Source organism: Helobdella robusta (genome assembly GCF_000326865.2).
Source record: "Helobdella robusta unplaced genomic scaffold HELROscaffold_13, whole genome shotgun sequence".
Taxonomy (NCBI): domain Eukaryota; kingdom Metazoa; phylum Annelida; class Clitellata; order Rhynchobdellida; family Glossiphoniidae; genus Helobdella; species Helobdella robusta.
In genome coordinates, this window is record NW_008703718.1 from 1,159,316 (window position 1) to 1,169,151 (window position 9,836).

The following is a 9,836-nucleotide window of genomic DNA, read 5'->3' on the forward strand; positions in this document are numbered from 1 at the left end:
TAAAAATGTCAAAGATTTTTACGGGGATGATAATGTTCTAGGTTATGCTTATGATGATGAAATGGGATGATGATGATGATGATGATGGCGATTATACGTGTGTTGTTGGTGATGATGTGGATGGTGATGATGATTATGTCGATAGTGATGATGATGAAGAAGATGAATGAAATTGTTACGACCGTAATTATTGCAATGCAAATTAACGATAGTAAAAAATGTAAGAGCTATATGACATCATTTAATGATATCAATGATGACAATAATGTTGACGATGATGTTGATGATGATTGTGATGGCCATGATGGTGGTGATGATGACGAAAGTGTTGATGTACCGATAATTTGATTTTGAAGTTTGTAAATTTTTAATTGCTTGCATGTCATCGTCGTCATCATGTGTTAGGTGTCATATTATCACATCATCGTCGTCATCAACACATGCAACTGCTCTGTTATGATTGATTGCTTCAAAAATATGGAAACGGTGAGGACCATAATAATAATAATATTGATAATGATTATGACTATGATGATGACTATGATGATGACTATGATGATGATGATGAATGATGATGATGATTTTCATATTGAATGTGATTTCTATTGCCACTATTGCTAATATTGTTTAATAACACTGAATAATAACAGTGACGACGCGTAACATATGTTATCATCATTGAATGATTATTTTTATCATGTGACTCTGCTCAGCTGCAACATATGACGTAGGTATGCCTGGTTGATTATGTGGCTTTATGATAATGATACGATGAATGTTATGATGATATGATGAATGTGATGTTGATATGATGAATGTGATGTTGATATGATGAATGTGATGATACATGATGATAATACTGCTACCGAAAATAAGAGAATTTATTTCGATGAAACTTATTAAAAAGCCAATAACAACAACAACGTAGAATAACATTTACAACAAAATGGTAGCAAAATGTCGTATCGCAAAATGGAAAAACAAAATCTATCATTCTATATTTTAAATCAAGTTCCCGCGTATTTACTATTTGTTTGTAACCGTGTAATGTACACACATTAATATATTCACAAAATGTACACACAAAATACTCATATAACGTACACAAAAAGTAGTTTTGGGGCGTTTTACGTACATACTGCCGTCTTAATTTAAAATTCTAGTTTTTTTCTTCTTAACCCTGTTTTTGCACAAGTTACCTCTCTTGTGTGTTATGCAACTCTTCTCATTCTTCTATTGTTATCTTCCAACTTTTTCTTACCACCTTCAGCTTCCTATTTAATGTTTTCGTTTTTGTTTTTTTTTTATTGTAATTTTTTCCTTTTTTGTTATATACTTTTATATTTTTGGGTTTACTGTTTCTTGAAACATCTAACCTCTCTCTCTTTCTTTTTTTCTCTCTCTCTCTTTCTCTCTCTTTTTTTACTCTTTTTTTTATTTTTATTTCTTTCTCCATTCATCTGTCCACTGTTTTATTTTTCTTCATTTATCTGTTTTGCTTTTTTAACGCACCATATTTCTTTCAAGTCCGTTTATAGTTTAATTTTTCAATTTAAAATTTAATTTTGTTGAGATTAAAGGTCAATAAAAATAATAAATTAATTGACAAATTAACTAATTAATGTTTAATTGATCACACTACATTGGTTGATGTAGTTTTCAACAATTCATTCAACCAGGTTCATAATGAAGCCGACCCACATTATATTTTTTATTTTTTTATTTTATTATAAAATTGTTATCATTATTGTATTATCATTATTATTATTATTATTATCATTGAAAAGAACATCTACATCACATACAGCAAAGCAGCACAATAAAGTTTCATGATAAGTAAAAATATTTTTTCACAAAAATGTCTGATTTTATGACATGAAGACAACAAGAAAACATACATAACATATACAGAGAAACATAGAAACAAATGTACTTATGAAAAAAAACATACAAACAAACATAAATAAAAAATACAAACAAACAAACATACAGACAAACATACAAACAAAAAATACCCATCCCACTTGTATATAAAACATGTAAAATCTTGAAGTATACAAACAACACTTTTTTCTTTCGTATTTGTTGTACCATAGTCTGTGATTGTTGTTGTAACTGAAGAACTAACGCTGGCTGATTTTTCTTTTCTTACTTTTATTGCCATGTTTAATTATTTAAATATATACTTAATTTAATTTATTACAGAAATATTTATTTAAATCGCTCAGTTTAAACTTGATTTAATTGGAAGAATAGTTAATATTTTGTGGTTTCATATCTTTTATTGTTTTCTCTAAGATTTAGTTTAACGTTACAATTTTTTATATGGTAATTTAGTCATCAAACAATAATTTTTAATGTGTGTTTCAAAAATTGAATAGAAAATTTTTTTTTATGTTTTAACATATTTATACATCTCATTAGGAAATAATAAATGTCGTCTTGGTCTAAAAAATGTAGTGGGAGGTTACCGCATTCCTCAAATCAATATCAACTAACCATTGCTCTTTATACTTGGAGGTGTAAGGTTGGATTGATAGATGCAAACGGCTCTGTAAGAATGCATTTAATTGCACATTGCAATTGAAATTATGAATGAGTGAATGGATGAATTAACGAATGAACGAATGAATGAATGAATGAATGAATGAATGAATGAATGAATGAATGAATGAATGAATGAATGAATGAATGAATGAATGAATGAATGAATGAATGAATGAATGAATGAATGAATGAATGAATGAATGAATGAATGAATGAATGAATGAATGAATGAATGAATGAATGAATGAATGAATGAATGAATGAATGAATGAATGAATGAATGAATGAATGAATGAATGAACGAACGAACGAACGAATGAATGAGTGAATAAAAAGCAATGATTGAGGGAGTAAGTTGAAAAAGAAAGAAGAGCTGGATCGATGGAAAAAACAATGGCAAATATCGATTGAACATCATTCATTTATTCGTTCGTTCGTTCGTTCCTTCATTCATTCATTTGTTCATTTATTCATTCATTCATTCACTCATTCATTCATTCATTGAGTCAGTCAGTCATTTATTAATTCATTTTTCAATGTTCTTCCAAACATGTTTAACGGATATGTTATCATTATTACAACAATCGTATGAATGAATGAATCGTAAACATTGCATGCAGTAACAGGCAGATGACCCAAACAACTTTACCTAATTATGTTAATAATAAAACTAATTTATTAATTAATAATCTCAATGATATTATTTCGTTAAGGTTGTAAATGTATAAATAATAGTGCTATGTATATGTTAATAATACTACTAGATATAATTAAAACAGCAATAATTATGACTGATACATACGTACGTACTAATGGTGTAATACTAATGTACTCTTAAGTTTGTACTTTATATAAAAATAAGGATGAACACCTTTGCATGATGGTAATTATTATTTTCAGTGTTTAAATTATTTTCATTTTTATATTATTATTTTTAAATAACTTCTCATTTTTTAGATTCATATAAAATTAAATTAACGACAAAAAATTTGTATTTCGTATACACGCACTTCGAATCCTTTTCATTTTATTTCGATTTTCAAGTTCGATAATTAGCGTTTATTTATTTTTTCATTCATTCATTCATTCATTCATTCATTCATTCATTCATTCATTTATTTGGTTATTCGTTCATTTTTTCATTCGTTTATTTATTTACTCATTCATTCAGTCACTCACTCACTTCTTCACTTGTTTATTTATTTAAAACTGTTCAGCTAAATGTACAATTTTTAATCAAATTCAACTTATTAACACACAATTCACGTCATGTCTTCCATCCACATACAAACACACACACACATACACATACACACACGTTCAACACACACACACACACACACACACGCTCACACATACACAGATACACACCTAGACACATACACTAGCACACAAACACACACACCACATACACGAACACACACACTACATACACACATGTACACACACATATACCTACATATGAATGATCACATACACACACACACACACACACACACACACACACACACTGACACACACACACACAAACACACACATACTTGTGCACAAAGTTCATGTGTTAAGACTACATCATACTGCATGTAATGTAACAGTTGTTTATGATTCAAAGGAGAGAGAGAGAATGTTGAAGCAATGATGGATAAGATGATATTATGGAAAAAGAAAAAAAAGAAAGAGAAAGAAGAAGAGAGATAGTGAGTGAAAGTAAGAGGGAGAAGTAGTGAGTAAAAGAAAAAAAAAATAAACGAATGCGATGTGGTTGTGTATGAATTCTGTAGATTATATTTTATCAAATACGGAGTTTTAGCATTGAGGTTTTACCATTTCAAATATTTTTGGATTTAAACATAACAAGTAGTTGTTTTAGCCCGTGTATGACATGAGATGAGTATATGAGGGGTAAAATAATAATTAAGAAAATGTTTAATTTGATATTTTTTTAAATTTTAATGAAAGTTAAAAATGAACGGCAGTTAATTTGGTTGGTTTATTTGGAAAAATGTGTTTCCGATTTTCAATCAAACGGGTTTTCTGTTGCTACTGATGAACATGACATGAAATCTTCATAGAGATGGTAATGGCCATATAAATATTTTCAACCTAACTATTTTTTGTATTAATTTTTAATAATAATTTTTTCAAAAATTATTTTTGATTTTCATTTCAGTGTTTTTGTTCTTGAAATGAATTTGGTGCAATATAAATTGTTTCATATAATCTCGTCAAATTTTAATAAAATATAAAAAAAGTCTCAAATGTCAGATTGAGCATGGTACTCAAATATACTAAAAAAATTGATTCTTCCGTCCCAAAGAATGAACAGTCTTTTATAATAAATCACTTTCGCTGAATTCGCCCCGGTTTGCGATCATCTTCTTGTTCTTACTTCTTTTGAACTCGTGTTAAAAACTCTTTTGCTAAATCTGCTTTAGCTTTTTCTGACCCTTTTCTCTTGAAATCTCTATCTTCTTCTATGGCTTCTTCTCCATAACTTACGAAGTTCAGAGTGGAGTTTATAAAACATTTATATGAATTTTTGTTTTAAGGTTTTCAAAAAAACCTTGTTTGAAAGTATACGATGTGTGGTTTTGGCATGTTTGTGCCAACAGAAGAAAGGAAACGTTAATTGGGTGGTTTATTGGCAGATTTTTTATGATCCAAGACATTTCCTGGAAATTTCCAAGACTATTTTTACAACAAAAATATTAAAAATAATTTTAAAATGTAGAATATTTTATTTGCCGTTTTTAATATTTAAAATATAATTGAGATCTGAGTCTGGAGTTTTTTCCATTACAGAATGAAAATATTTTTGTTGTGTCCTCTTTCGTGTTTTCAACGCTTTTAAAAATTTAATTTTTCACACGAATTGAAAAGATGGAAACAATTTGTGAGATAGTGAGACTAACGAGCAAACAAACAAACAAACAAACAAACAAACAAACAAACAAACAAACAAACAAACAAACAAACAAACAAACAAACAAACAAACAAACAAACAAACAAACAAACAAACAAACAAACAAACAAACAAACAAACAAACAAACAAACAAACAAACAAACAAACAAACAAACAAACAAACAAACAAACAAACAAACAAACAAACAAACAAACAAACAAACAAACAAACAAACAAACAACAAACAAACAAACAAACAAACATATTCGTACAATCGTGAGTGCCTACGTAAGCATATTTAGATCGTAGTGATCGTATAATCAATATTATTCAGTGCATCTTTGCCTGCCTGAAGTTTCTCAAATGAAAATATAATTTTTTCATATTGCTTAAAAATTACATAAAACATTTTGAAACCAAAAAATTTTTAAGAAATAGTTATTTCAGTGACGTGTCCAGAACATTTCGAAAGATTAAACACAGGAACTCGTATGATTATTTCTAAAAACTACACAAACAAACAAAGCAACAAAATAACATTTTTAACCAATTGTAGAAACAACACGAAACAACTGGAAAGATTCATCACATCACATCCACCCACCAATGCGTGTTGAATGCAGAGGCAGGCAGGCTTTCAAACAAAAGGTTGTTCGGTGGTTATTGCGATATAAAGAAAGCATAAAACATCATCTAATCTGGTTAGGCAGGCCTGCAAAGTTGCATGAAGAAGATGAGGAACCACGTGCAACAACAAGATAACATTCCTTCCCGCTAGAGGGATTTTCTTTATGCTGGTTTTCATCTTTTCTAGCTTTATTCCTACTAAAATAATTAAATAAACAGGAGTTTTTATTGTTTATTTTGTTTAATAATTGTTTAAATTCTTTTTTATTCAACTTTTTTACTTAAATGTTGCTTTCACAAACATTTTATTGCATTTTGCGCGTTTAATTAATAACGTTAAAATTAATTTATGCCTTGGTTATTTTTCATCCCATTTGTTAACGCCTACATTACCTGTAGTTTTGTCTATTTTCGTTTGAAAGAAACATCGTTATCGTTGATGTTATTTTGTTGCTTTGTTTGTTTATGTTCACCTCAAGCGTTTAACGGCTGTTTAACAGCGTAGGATTGGCGTGACAAAATAAATTTATCAAAATAGTCTCCCACCTTTTCAAGACTAAAAAATTGGTTTATTTAGCTACAAAAAATGTATTTATTATTCTAAAAAGTATTTTTTCGTAACTTACTTTTGCTGATTACAAAATGTTTCAACTCTCAAACATTTCCAAGTTTAAACAAATTTTAAGAATATCTCTAATTTATAGAAGAAGCGATGCATTAATTAAGCTTCCCGTTCATTATTTAATTCTCCATGGTCTATCCATCATTTCATCAGCAGCTTCCTCTCATTAATCGCACATCCATCAGATCAGATCACCATCCATCAACCAGATTATAAGCAAGTAATTTTTTTTTTCGTTTTTAGCTCATTTTCTTCCCACATTGCATGTTTTTAAATTGTATTTTTTATTTGTTTATCAAGTAGTTTATTATGAGCATTGTCACCAAAATAATCCATCAAGGCTTTTTCATAAGAATTTTTTTTTAGATTTATTTATCATTTTAATCCTCATTTGTTCGTTCATTCATCCATCCTCACATGAATTTTTTGTAATTTTTTCCACAATTTTTTCGTGAATTCGGATTTTTGTTAATTTTCATTTTCTAAGAAGTTGGTTGAATTGAATTTATTCTTTTTATTTTTCCAAATACTATCGCTAGCAGAAGCTGACTTCCAGGAGTGGTTTACTTTTTTGTTTTTCCATTTTTTTGATTTTCCTTCCCTTTGTTTGATTTTCATTTCACTGTCTCCGATAGGAGAGTTCTTTTTTGACTGGCCCCATTTGGGGTGGTTTCTTTAATTCAGCTACATTGGTAGCGTGAAAATAAACGGAAATAATGAACAACTCCCAAAAACACAAAAAACCAAAACGCCAACTTAGTTTAAGTTTAAGTGATATGGAGGAAGAAAAATTAAACCTCTCTTATGTCATAGAAGCTATCAATGATGGTGAACTGAAATTTAGCAAATTACCATTATTTAAAATTCTCAAATTTTTACAAACTTCCATTGGAGATACTGAAATTATAAAAATATTTGGAACAAAAATTTTAATTAAAATAAAAAATGGGGGGCAAAAAAATAAAATTCAGAACCTAAGTTACATATTGGATATAAAAGTAAAATGTTATTTACATAAAACACTCAACTCTGTAAAAGGAGTGATAAAAACTCCTCTTTTCAAAAATTGTACTGTCGAAGAAATAAGAGAAGAACTGAAAGAGTTCGGCGTTAACGATGTTCTGAATATTAAAATAACAAAAAATGGTCAAAGAATTAATACAAATACATTTCATTCCACACTACTAAATTGCCAAGTGAGTTAAAATATTGCTATCAAAAAATCAATGTTCAGCAATACATACCCCCACCAATGAGGTGCACTAAATGTCAGAGGTATGGCCACTTCCACAAATTATGTAAGAGCAATGAACAAATATGCCCCAAATGTGGTGAAAAGGGACATAAACATACATTTGATTCTCCATGCGATAAGACACCAAAATGTTATCATTGCAAGCAGGCACACGCAACATTCGATAAATCGTGCCCTAAATACAGATTGGAAAAAAATATCTTAATTACAAAATATAATAAAAATATAACTTATAAAGATGCCAAATTATTAATTCAACAAGAGTCAAAGCCAACATATGTAGAAGTAGTCAAAGGTAAAAAAATGATTGACATAGGTATTCAGTGTGATATTATTAACATTCCCCTGAAAAACAACAAAGTAAAGACAAGAGAAATTGAGCAGAATCTAAATAGAGATATAAACAAAACAAATATTTGCAGTGATAAGTCAAGTTGCATGGACCCAATTGAGGTTTATGATTTTGGTGATGCCGGTACAAGTGATGAAGATAAATGGGAACGCAATGCTACAAAAATAAACAGAACTAAGCAATATACTAGAGGCAACTATAATTCAAAACAAAATAAATGACAACCAAAAACCAATAAAATTAATATAATCCAATGGAATATCAGAGGCTTTAGAAGTAACATTCTAGAACTTTTTATATTAATTGAAAAATGTTCTCCCCATATTATATGTTTGCAAGAGACTAAGCTAACTGATACTAAAAATGTTGAAATAAAAAACTACAGCTCTTACCATATAGCTGCTACAACAACTCCTACAAACCCTAGAGGAGGTTTATCAATTTTTGTACATCATAGAATCCCTCAATCACAATTAAATATTAATGCAGAATATCAAGCATCTGCAGTTAGTGTTAACCTAGACAGACCGATAACCATCTGTAATTTTTATAACCCACCAAATATGATTATAAATACTAATAAACTTGAAAAACTAATTAAATCTTTGCCAAAACCAGTTCTATTGATTGGGGACTTCAATGCACACAATATAATTTGGGGCAGTGGCAAAAATAACACAGATGGTAAAAACATTGAAAAATTTCTAATACACAATGACATATGTTTAATCAATCCTTCTCAACCCACCCACTTTCATATTTATTCAAATTTATTATCAACAATAGACTTAGCATTTTCGTCACCTGTAATTTTTAATAATTTGCAATGGAGAAGGGAAGATGACCTGTATAACAGTGATCACTTCCCCATAATCTTAACATTTAATATGACAGAACAATAAATAAGTGAAAAGTATAACCTAAAAAATACAAAATGGGATCAGTTTAGCAAGATATGTAACAATACAATAAATTCAACAGAATTACAAAGTAATTCATCCAATAACATATATAACTCAAAAGATCATTAAAGCAATAGAACTAACCACACCATTAATAAAAATCAATCCTATGAAGGTAAGACCAAAAATTAATCCATGGTTTAATGACATATGTAAGAGCAGTAGATATTTAAAATTAAAAGCATTTAATATTTAAAAATAAACCCCAGCATTAAAAATTTGATAGACTTTAAAAAACTTCAGGCTAAAGCTAGGAAAGTATTTCGACAAGAAAAAGTCAATTGTTGGAATAATTATGTCAGTACAATAACAAAAAATACAACATCAAAACAGATATGGTCAGTTGTCAACAAAATAACTAACAAAAGCAATCACAGCAATTCAAACAATATAAATGTTAAGGGAATAATTTATCAATCTAATGAAGAAATATCAAACACTCTTGCAAATCAATTCCGGGTGAATTCATCCATTTCCAGCATAAATAAAACATTTGCTAATATAATGCACTCAGAAGAAAAAATTTGTTAGATTTTAATTCAAATAATGATGAACCTTACAGTGAC